An 11,652-nucleotide genomic window follows, 5' to 3' on the forward strand; every position below is an offset into this window, starting at 1 on the left:
TGTCTGCTACATGCCTAGTAACATGCCTACCCCCATCAGTTAAGATGACCAAATGATTCACTTTGTTATAAAGCAGAAACTAACACACCATTGTAAAGCAATTATACTGCAATAAAGGTGTTAAAAAAAACAAACAAACTTAAAAAACCAAAAAACCAAAAATGTTACAGGCCATTGCCAGATCTCTCCAACTGAGATAAAATCATCCCCAACTGAGAACCAGTTCACTGATCTAGAGTGAATTTATGCTCTGTTGATTTTTTAAAGTAACTTTTTTTAGTGTTGATTTTCTTCATGTATTTTGGAATTTGATGTGTTGATTTATTCTCTCACCCTTTCTGCTGTACTTTTGCAGGCGCTGTCACTGACCCAGAACTAGTTCTTATATTGGTGGCTCAAGTTCCTATCTCATGCTGATCTTAAGGATATCACAGATTCAGGCACTGAGTGGCTAGGCTCACGTCCTGGTTAATGTCTATGTCTATTTCCTTTACCTCCGGCATCCAGCTTCCTGCAAGCCAGTTGCTTCAGAGAGCTCCGTGTAGCAGCTTTCCTCAACTTATTCTCAGAACGTGCTTTCATACAGTGAAACTTGCTCCATTCGCATGTCTCCATTGTGTACAGGAACTAAACTCCTGGCTGCCACTACACATATACCCAGCGTCTGGAAGGCTTTCCATTTCATGTTGCTTTCTGGTTCTGCTTCACGGAGATGCTTATCTTGATTGTAAGCAGAGTTCTGTGTTTCTGATGTCCTCATTATCTATCAATGCTGTGGTTGGAACACGAGCTTAGGGAGGATGAAGAGGGCTCAAAGTGTGAACTTAGATGAATGGTACACTATATTTAAAATTCATGGTTGCTGAAAAGAATTTAGGTTGATTTTTGGTGGCTCTAGTCCAGGATTTCCCCACCTAAGACTTATTAACATTTTGGGCCAGATAATTATTTGTTAGTGGGAGGGGGGATGTTGTGTGCATTGTAAAGTATTTAGCAGCACCCTTGGCCTCTATCAACTAGATGCCAGTGGCAGCAGCCCCCCTCCTTCCAGTTGTGATGACCCAAAATATCTCCAGATCTAGTCAAATATACCCTGAGGTCAAGTCACACCCAGCTGAGAACTACTGTTCTTGTCTGTGAATTTCTCTCCTTCTCCTGTCTGTATCTCATCCTTGGTGGTGTAAAATCAGTACTTGATGCTTTACATACATGAAGAAAACTTAAGCAGATTTTTCATTTAACTTATCATTTGAGTATGTATTGTTATAGCACTGGATTTCCAATGCATTCAGTTAGCAAGGGTTTCAAGATGATATTGTCTGATTTTGATGTTAGTTGCTTCAGATCACGTGTGACTTGGAAGGATGTTCTTGAGGGCAGTGGAAGCACATTAACAGTAGAAGGCTTGAATACTTGTGATTTGTCCGTGATGTTTTCTTGTTCTAATTCCTCTGACAGGACTGACTCTAAGATACAATATTACTTTCATAAATAGTTTCATTTAATAAATGCCACCTGCACCCAGCCCATTGTTGATAGGATGATGCTGTCAAGCTATGGCTTTGGGGAAAAGACATGGAGGCTGAGGTTGTTGTGTAAAATGCTCTTCACTTCTCCCAACAGCTTTGACTGGGCTAGAAAAACATCTTGATTAATGCATTAGGGTTTCACTAATCTAGCCCCTTCCTGGGTGCTCTACTCATTCTTTCAGGAAATCTAAGACTGAGGCTTGGTTTGTTTTTTGTTGTTGTTCTTAATTAGGTACTTTATTTATTTATTTTTAACATCTTTATTGTAGTATAATTGCTTTACAATGGTGTGTTAGTTTCTGCTTTATAACAAAGTGAATCAGCTATACATATACATATGTCCCCATATCTCCTCCCTCTTGCGTCTCCCTCTCACCCTCCATGTCCCATCCCTCTAGGTGGTCACAAAGCACCGAGCTGATCTCCCTGTGCTATGTGGCTGCTTCCCACTAGCTGTCTATTTGACATTTGGTTTTGACCTGACGTTTTGCAGTGAAGAAAAGCAGTTCTATTCCTGTAGGTGAAGGGCTAAGACACAAACTTCTCTGGTCCTGGACTGAGGTCTGAGTGAGTGGTAGACACTTGCTGTGTTCCCATAAAGAGGGATAGTTGTACAGAGTGCTCAGTGGGTGTCTGGAAGGTGGCAGCTTAGCTGATGCCTGCTGGCAGGGATCAAAGAGGTACAGCCTGAGGAAGTGGAACCAGATTTGGAAGGTAGGAAAACCAAGGGAAGCGTGTCCTCTCCCAAGGGAACAGAAGCCCTTGTTTCTGTTTTCTTTGTATTATAGAGGAAGCTTTTTCTAACAGACACTCACTGTTGTCCTTGTTTTGTTAGGCAGGTCATTCCCTTAAGGTCTGGAGTGTGCTGTTCTACTTGGGTATTAGAAGGCCATGTGAACTAAGCTGTGGCTTTTGTGACCTTCAGGACTCACAGCTGATGAGTGACAGTGTTGTTGTAGATTAGACCGTTGTCAAGAAACACTCCCTCTCTTCATGATTCTATACATTTCCTAGTTTTATAGGGTCTCAAGTCCTAGAATGCAGGCATTATTAACAGAAAAAACAACAACAACAAAAAAAAAACAAAAGAGAACTACCTCTCTCTACCTGTGGCTGTCATGGAGCTAGAGGTGCAGAACCTGACGGCCTTATCCAGAGGGGTTTATTAGGCTTGATGTCACCTCCATTTCTTGGCTTGGGCTCTTTCTGTGTTCCAGTGTTCACATCTAAACAGGAAGGATGCGGATTTGCTGCTATCACTGACCTAGATACTCCCATGAATTTAACATATGAACTCTATTAGTCAGGGTCCAGGCAGAGAAACAGAGCCACTATGAGTGTTATCAAATCAGGGGTTTATTGTAGAAATTAGAATTTTAAAAAACTGTAAGAGGAGCTGAGGGAGTGAACTTCCAAAAGAGGGAGTTGGAGAATAAGACAAGTGACGATTTCCTCTCAAGGCACTTACACAGGTGGAGAAGTTGGCGTTGTAGGGAAAAAATCTGAGAATCTATGTATGTCCAGCCATTGAAGCAGGACTGAGAACTTGTGTAATGTCTATGGAAAGCTGCTGATCTGTACAGCTGCTGCCTCTGTGGTCCACAACCAAACACCTGGTTGTGGGCACGAGGCAGAGGAAGAAGAGCTGGATGCCTGGTGGAGGAGAGCAAAGGCAAGCTGGGACCTGCGGGGTAACTCTGTCCCTCACTACATCTCACCTCAATGGCTTTCACAGAGTCATGACCACTGCTTCACTTCCGTCCGCCTACCAAATCCCACGCACGTTTCTCTTTTGGCCAACTCTATTCTGGAACCATACGAGAGAGGATTCTGAGGACCTTGGTTTCCAGCTTAATGATATTGATAATAGGAAGATCCAGCACAATAACACTATTCTACAGCGTGTGGCAAGGTGTGTTAGTACAGTCTACTGCCAGGAAATGCCCAACGTCATTAGAGTTCAGGGGAGACCACAGAAACTTCTAGTCACCATACACATTGTATCATCTAGTAGTCCATTCAGATTTACCTGTAGGTGGTATGGGAGATTGTATTTTATAAAGATGGTCATACTAATAGGTTTATTCAATTCCATGTGCTCTTTTTATAGTGTGACTTACACCACCTACAGATGGGTCTCCTAAGAGGTGGATCTTAGGTCCCCATTCTGTGAATCTAGGTTCTGATCAAGTATGACAGAAGTGATGTTTGTGACTTCTGAGGCCAGGTCATAAAAAAGATACAGCTTCTGCCTTTCCTTTTTCTCGCTCCTCTGTTTTTCTGTCAGGACACTTGCTGATGGAACCTAGCCACCAGTTGTGAGGAAGACAAGGCCACATGGAAAAGCCACAGGATGGTGTTCTATCCCCTGGCCTTTGAGTCTCCCAACTTTGGAGGGAGAGGTTCAGACACCATGAACAGAAACAAGCCATTTCCCTACTGTGCCCTGTGTGTTACTTATCCACAGAAACCCTGAGAGATAATAATTATTATTGTTTAAAGTCACAAAGTTTTGGGGATAAATTTTTATGTAGCAACAGATAACTAAAACAGGTGGACCCTGGAAATCTCCTCTTCCATCTGTTCCCCCCATTCTCCACCTTCCTTTTATATCCCTCTGCCAACATTCCTGGCTCCATCCTGCTCCCATCAAGATATATTTGAGACCAGTGGGTTACATGTTTGGTTCAGTCCTAGGAAACCTAAGATATAGCCTTGTAGGCATTAGATTGCAACTCCTGCAAGCCAACAATAAATCTTACTAAATACTGATCACCTTTCATAGCATAACTTTAATGTTATTAGGTTAGGCAACTAACCTCTAAGGAGGAGGATAAAGAAGGACAAGAAGGGAAAAAATGAAAAAGAATCCTTTCTGTTACCACTTGTGTGGCAGAACAGGGACTAGTGTATAGTGGGCACTTAATAAGTATATATTGAATAAATGAACAAATTACTATACTATGACTTGGACATTAAGAGAAGACTCACGTGGATTCATGGTGGGCATTATTGAAGTTTATGTAAAAGATGGCTTAGGTAGTGGATGGTGCCTGGGTTCTGCCCCATAGCAGAGCTGTTGAGAGATCTTTGGGCCTAGACACAAGTAGGCGGGCCTGAAGTATTCGCATCTGTTCTAAGGCAGGCCAAAAATCTGTAAGGTCGTGGTAGAGACTTAAGTACAGTAATTCCCCCACTTATCTGCAGCTTTGCTTTCCACAGTTTCAGTTACCTATGGTCAACCATGGACTGAAAATATTAAGTGAAAAATTCCAGAAATAAACAGTCGCATGCCATTCTGAGTTGCATGATGAAACCTCATGCTGTCTCACTCCTTTATTCCCCAGGAAGTGAATCATCCCTTTGTCCGGTGTATCCACACTGTATAAGTTACCCACCTGTTAGTCACTCAGTAGCTGTCTTGGTTATCAGATTCACTGTCGCAGTATCACAGTGCTTGTGTTCAAGTAACACCTACTTTACTTAAATATGGCCCCAAACTACAAGAGTAGGGATGCTGGCAATTTGGATATGCCAAAGAGAAGCCAGAAGGTGCTTCCTTTAAGTGAAAAGGGGAAAGTTCTTGACTTAACAAGGAAAGAAAGAAAATCTGACTTTGAGGTTGCTGAGATCTACAATAAGGACGAATCTTCTATCTATGAAATTGTGAAGATGGAAAAAGAAATTTAGTTTTGCTATTGCAGCTCAGACTGCAAAAGTTATGGCTGCAGAATGTGATAAATGCTCAGTTAAGATGGAACAGGCATTATATTTGTACAGTAAGATACTTTGAGAGAGAAAGAGAGAGAGAGAGAGAGAGAGAGGGAGACACCACATTTACATAACTTTTATCACAGTATATTATTATAATTGTTCTATTTTATTATTAGCTACTGTTGTTAATCTCTTAGTGTACTTAATTTATAAATTAAACTTTGTCATAGGTATGTATGTACAGGAAAAAACAGTATATTTAGGGTTTGGTACTACCTGAGGTTTGGGGCATCCCCTGGGGGTCTTGGAGCTTATCCCTGGGGGTCAGGGGAGACGACTGTAAGTGTTGTCCATACACCAGGCAAGGGATTTTTTTCGATTTCCAATTACGTAAGGCTAGGTTGAAAATTCTGGGACTACTTTGGACTGTAAGGAGGAGCACTATAACCTTGTAGGCCCCACAGCATCTAGATTCTTCACCAACAGGGCACTGCAGTCTGTTTATTATGAAAACACATGGCCAAGTAGTCCGGTGCTCTCCTTAGGCAGACTGCTCTCATGGGTTTATCATAGTTTAGTTTATCACTCTAAACTAATATCGCTCAGGGATGGAGGTTTTAGGAACCTTGAGCAACGTGGGCTCTGACTGGGAATTTTGTGACCACTTAGTGTTCAAGCATTGTCCTTTCCTGGGCGATAATAGTACAGCATGAGGTCTGGGTGAAGCTGGTCAAGGTCTTGGTTCTGGAGTCCAGTAGAACTGTGTTTGAATCTTAGCACTGCTGCTTACTCTGATGCTGAGCAAACTACTTAGCCACCTTAAAATTTAGTTTCATTGTCTTTTAAATGAGGTTAACAATAGTATCTGAGTTTATTGTGTAGATTAAATGCCATTACACATTATGTCATATATGACAATATCCTGCGCATTACATTATTATGTCATATATGACAATAGCCTGTGCATATGTCATATATGACAATATCCTGTGCATACACCTTACACATAGTAAGCCCTCATGGTAACTCTTCCTATTATTAAAATATATTCTTTGGCAATAGTCACTCCTTATTCAATTATCCCTTGAAAACATCAAAAGCCTTTCATCATGATGCACTTGGTTTTCCTACTTCCTGATTTTCTCTACAAAGCAAAATACTATCAATTCATCTTTTGAGATCAGCTTCCTTCATGATGTATTCCCCAACACTTTCATCTCACTCATATCTCTTCTTCTTGAAATTCCCATATTACTAAGGCCAAAACATACTATTTAATTTATCACTACTTGTTTTTCTCATATGGTTCTGGGTGTGGTCTTGTCTCTTTAATAGAATTTGAAGTAGCTTGAAGACAGGGATCATGCCTTATACCACAATTGTACTAACTTGAGTGTTCTAGATGATGCTGGGCAAAGAGCTGGTGCTCAATAAACAATGGGTGATTTTACTTTCTATTTGGAAGGTGATTAAAATAATATTCCTTCTTTGGCATGGATCAAGAGGACAGCTCATGAGATGTCATTGATAGCTCTGGGCTGGGTCTAGAGAGATGATCCCTGAGCTTCATGAAGAACAAAGGGATTCTGGCTACATATCACATGTGCACAGGATATGTGAGGAGACCAGTGAGCATTCAGTAAAGGAATATGGTTTACAGAAACCAAATGATCACATACCCTCTGCTCTGCCCCTGCCTATGGCTGATTGAGAGCCAGTGGTATGTGGCTGGAGAGGTGGGGAAGGCTCAGATGTCTGGCTTTATGGTCCACACCATTAACAGGGCTCTCTCTTTTCTAACCGTTCCCAGATTTCCCAGCAGGCCAAGGGCAGGGCCTGGTCTAGAATAGAAGGTTGATAACAACAGATCACCATGCTTAAGTAGGACTGAGAGAATGGAAAAACTGATCCACAGGAGGTCCACCCTGCCAATTCAGCGGCAGTTGGAGGAAGTGCTTTCAAAACATAGTAGTAGAGCCTGGCAGACCAGCACAAGGAGACATGCCAATGCTTGCAAGCTCCCTACCTGAAACAGGATGGATTCCACATGACTAAATCATACCTTTTCAAAAGGTATGGTACCTCCCAACTGTCTTGTGTAGCTCTGCCAATATTTCAGTATGGTCTGGACTGGCACTGTTTAGGCAAAACCCAAAGTGAGAAAAACAGTTCAGGTGCAGAGGGAGTGGTGGACTGGCTGATAGCTTACACTTCAAAAAATAATCATAGATATCCTATTTGATGCTAATTTTCCTATCCTCAAATGGTGAATTTCATGAATGCAACTAGACTATAGAAGATAAGCACTTAAGTTTCACAGACTTAGTACTTGCTTACATCATTGAACAGGTGAGTAGAATGGGGTAACACTTCTAGTGCCTTCTGGTTCTTTCATAGGTCACATGCTCAGTAATAGATCTCTAAATGACCACAGCTCTCACAGTGTTATCTTACGGAAGGGGCTGGCCTGATTTTTCTTGATTGGGAAAAAATAAACCTGTTTAACCAGATGACTTCACCCTTATTCCAGTGACTGGGAAAAAATTTAAAAAAAGACTAGCATATGCAAGAATGATGCCCGTTCCCCTGGAGAAACGGGTGGAGAGGGTGGTATTGTCGGAGGGACAGGTTATGACCTGCTTGGAAGAGATGAAATAAAATTGTGATTAACACTCACAGAGCAATTTTTAACCTTAGGCTTAAAGTAGCTGGTTCAAAAGAAAACAAATTCATTGATGTGAAACACTGTGATTATTGGCTTCAGATGAGAGAGAAAATGGAGCTATTTTGATTTGGAAATAGCAAACACATTGAGTTTATTCTGCCTGATTCATGGAAATCTATTTTTTATAGTACTTCATTAACCATTTTATGAAAAAAAATGGAAAGGGCCTTCTACTTTATTCTGTAGAAAAAGAAACATGCCTCTTCTCACCTCATTTCTGCCAAATATGGAGAGACTCCAGACTCACAGTTATCTCTGAGTGAGGAGGAAACCTTTATAGATAAACATGAATAAAAACAGTGGGACAGATTCCTTTTCTTTACCGTTGGCTTCAGGTTTCCCTGTCTTTCTAACGTCAGGTCTATGATCAGAGGATACCTGAAAAGCCTTTGTAAGGAAACGCTACACTCTGACTTGTCACATGTGTAGAGCAAGTGAAGAAACAGTGGCCTGGGAGAAAATTCAGTCCTTTTCTGTGAGCTGGAGACTTTGATAAACTCTCAAGACTGCTAGAAATGTTACATTTTACTTCACTCACTTCTTAATTGAGGTGAGACCCGTAGCACATTTCCTGCCAGTGGGGTGCAGGAAAGTTGATACTTTAGGGGGACTTGTGTGGTTTTAAAGTGATTTTTCAGAACTTCAGAAATGTGTATGAATGTCCTGAAATATCACTGCATGAATATTTGTGTCAGTAGTACTTTCTAAATTCAAATGGCTATAATTGGTAAGAAACTTGGGAGTAGGGAGTAAATTGAATTAGGATGCAGAATTAATAATCCTGAGGTACTGGTGAATGACTCAGGAAAGACATGGAGTCATGAAGAAAAGTACTTATTCTACTCAGTTTGGGGAAAACCAGAACAAGACAAAAAGTCTGGCTGTTTAATGTCAATTTAAATTCCAAATAGATTATAATTTAAATGTAAAAAGAAAAAGCATAATGATAGTGGAAAAAATATAGGCAAGATTTTCATAATCTAGGGATAGGGAAGGACATTCCCTAAAAGTGACATCTAAAGCCAAATCCAAAGGAAAATTCATAGATTGGTTACGTGAAAATAGCTCCATGATAGAAAGCACTATAAGCAAAGTTATTTATTTATTTATTTTGGTTGTGCCAGGTCTTAGTTGCAGCACGCAGGATCTTTAGTTGTGGCATGCGGACTTCTTAGTTGCAGCATGCATGCGGGATATAGTTCCCCAACCAGCGATCGAACCTGGGCCCCCTGCACTGGGTGCACGGAGTCTTACCCACTGGATCACCAGGGAAGTCACACTATAAGCAAAGTTGAAAGACAAAAATACATGGCTTTATTATATGAGGTTTATAAAATCAGTATAATAAAAGAGGTTTATGAAATCAGTAAGGAAATTGTGGATACCCCAGGAGAAAAGCAAAAGAAAATTACAAATGGCCAATAAACATATGAAATAAAACTTAAACTCACCAATGATGAAAGAAATGCAAAGTAAAAGAATGCTTAGGGGCTTCCCTGGTGGCGCAGTGGTTGAGAGTCTGCCTGCTGATTCAGGGGACGCGCGTTCGTGCCCCGGTCCGGGAAGATCCCACATGCCGCGGAGCGGCTGGGCCCATGAGCCATGGCCGCTGAGCCTGCGCGTCCGGAGCCTGTGCTCCGCAACAGGAGAGGCCACAACAGTGACAGACCCGCGTACCACAAGAAAAAAAAAAAAAAAAAAAAAAAAGAATGCTTACCATCTTATCAATAGAAAATATTTTAAAAAATTGGTAATAACCAGTGTTAGGCAAGACTGTGAGGAAACGGGCCCTCTCATGCACCGTGGGAGGGAATATATAATGGTACAAATTGTATGAAGAGTAATCTTGCAACCATTGTCTCAACATGTAAAAATGTGCATTCTTTGACTCTGTATTTCTACTTTCAGGGATTAGTTAAAGAAATAATCACATACAAGCAAAGACGTGTATGTAAAATGCTCATTGCTGCTTTATTTAACATAACAACAAATGGAAACCACCTAAATATCTGTAATTGAGAATTAGTTTTAAAAAGTTAAAGCAGGGCTTCCCTGGTGGCACAGTGGTTGAGAGTCCGCCTGCCAATGCAGGGGACACGGGTTCGTGCCCCGGTCCGGGAAGATCCCACATGCCGCGGAGTGGCCGGGCCCGTGAGCCATGGCCGCTGGGCCTGCGCGTCCGGAGCCCGTGCTCCGCAACGGGAGAGGCCACAGAGGTGAGAGGCCCGCATACCGCAAAAAAAAAAAAAAAAAAAAAAAAAACTTAAAGCAAAGCCATACAATGGACTACTTTTGCAAATAATACTATACACATACATTGATTGATATGGAGGAATGTCCATGTTACACTTGGTGAAAAAAGATCACAAAACAACACATGGTATAATATAATAATTTGACTGGGAATGCTCAGGTTATCCATATAAGTTTGCATAGGTTTTTTTTCCTCAACATTTTATTATAAAATTTTTAAACATACAGAAAAGGTGAAAGCACAGTAAATATTCTTATATTTTCCACCTAGATTCAATAATTGCTAACATTTTGCCACGTTTCTTTCTCTGGGCACATGTGCGTGAGCACGTGCACATACACACACTTGATTTCACTGAACTGCCTGATTCATGAATCTTCTCTCATGATTTACCAGATTCTGCTCGAAGAAGTAGTGAAGACCTCTGTCTCATAAAAGGCAATCTATTTTATTTTTGATTGTGTTTTCTAAGGAACTTTTCCCCTAATTTGCATTAAAATCTGCATTTTTTGGTGGGAGGTTATTGAACTATAGTTTGGCTGTCGTTTTTTCCTCAGGTAGGAGGGTGCTGACACCCTCCTCATTTAGGATAAATTGGGAGTATATCAACTGTAGCTTTTATGTTACCAAAGTAGCAATATTAATAAGTACTTGGCAGATTTGCTTAAAAGTCTGAGTAAGGTTTTAGAAAGAGAGATCTCTATTAGCCTATCTCTCTTGATGTAAACTGGAGGAGGGGAGGGGAACAGCACCGCCCCAAACAGACGTCTTCACCTGCGCACAGCTTTCCCTCCTACAGTTATGTTGAGCCACGTGCTCATGAGGCAGATGCTAGATAAGAAGATGCTGACGGCATTCTGGTACCCTTCCAAGCTCCCCTACCAGTTCACCCCTTTGTCCTGATCTCCCCATCTCCACCACCCACCCTGCCTCACTGGGCAGGGCAAGGATCTTTTCTTGCCACTTTTCTGTGCTTAGCCGAGCATCTCAGTGTAGATTATTGTAATCAACCCTCTTTGGTAATCTAACCTTCTTAGAGTGTGTGGTGTGTGTTTGTGTGCACGTGTGTGTGAGAAAGCTGGGGTAAGAAATGGCTTTCTGAAAGTTGGGAGACGGGATTCCCTGCCCTCCTACCTCCTACAAAGTTCTCGGATTTGGCCTTGTTCACCTCCTTTTCCTTTTAGTTTCTTAGTCACCTTTTCCACTTTCTGCTTCCCTTCCCATGGCACACTTACTCCTCTTCTCACTGGGATTTTCTCTTGATATTTCTCCTCTGTTAAAGCTGTCACTGGTCTCAATTTGCCTGAGTTTGATAGTTCAATTGTGAAACTGATTTCTTCTTCAGACTTGTCTGTTGGGTTCTCTCACAACGTTCTTCCCAGTTCTGGCTTATCTCAAAATTTCCAGTGGGACGGAAGTTTCCTAAATGG

Source organism: Lagenorhynchus albirostris, chromosome 2, assembly GCF_949774975.1.
Source record: "Lagenorhynchus albirostris chromosome 2, mLagAlb1.1, whole genome shotgun sequence".
NCBI lineage: Eukaryota > Metazoa > Chordata > Mammalia > Artiodactyla > Delphinidae > Lagenorhynchus > Lagenorhynchus albirostris.